Raw genomic sequence first — 707 nt, 5'->3', positions numbered from 1 at the left:
AGTGTAGTCCCAGTTGCTCCCAGTATGATCCCAGTTGTAGTCTCAGTCTCCTCTGCATGGTTCCAGTTCCTTCCAGCTGATCCCAGTTGTTCCCAAGGTTTCCACATTTTCCTCCAACATGGGCCCAGTAGGTCCCAGTAATCCCCAGTCAGGATCCATTCACACCCATTGCAATCCCAGTGGCTCCAAGAATGATCCCAGTAACTCCTGCTACAATCCCAGTCACTTTCACTATGATCCCAGTTGCTCCCAGTCACCCCCAGTATGACCCAGTCACTCCCAGATCCTCCCAGTGTTATTCCAGTCATGGCCAGAGTGACTCCCTGTCGCTCCCAGTGTGGGCCCAGTTGCTCCCATTCACCTCCAGTATGGTTTCAGTCATGGCCAACACCTTTCCAGTCACTCCCAGTCTGGTTCCAGTAGGATCCCAGTCACTCTCAGGTACTCCCAGTACTCTTCCGGTCACATCAGTGCCAGTGTGATCCCAGTATGACCCCAGCATGGACACAGCTGCTCCCATTATCTCTCAGCATGGTTCCAGTTGCTCCCATTTACCCCTACTATGGTTTCAGTCTCTCCCAGTAAAACCCAGCTGCCCCAGCATGTTCCCAGTCACTCCCAGTTGGCTGGAGTGGCTTCCAGCCTGATCCCAGTTGCTCACAGCCACTCCCAGTCACCCTCAGTGCAGTCCGAGTTGCTGAAAATGT

This window comes from Melozone crissalis, unplaced genomic scaffold (assembly GCF_028551555.1).
Source record: "Melozone crissalis strain CALT ecotype California unplaced genomic scaffold, PUWL_Pcris_2 ptg000003l_1, whole genome shotgun sequence".
In the NCBI taxonomy this organism is placed as follows: domain Eukaryota; kingdom Metazoa; phylum Chordata; class Aves; order Passeriformes; family Passerellidae; genus Melozone; species Melozone crissalis.
Note: the sequence above shows the minus strand (reverse complement) of the source record.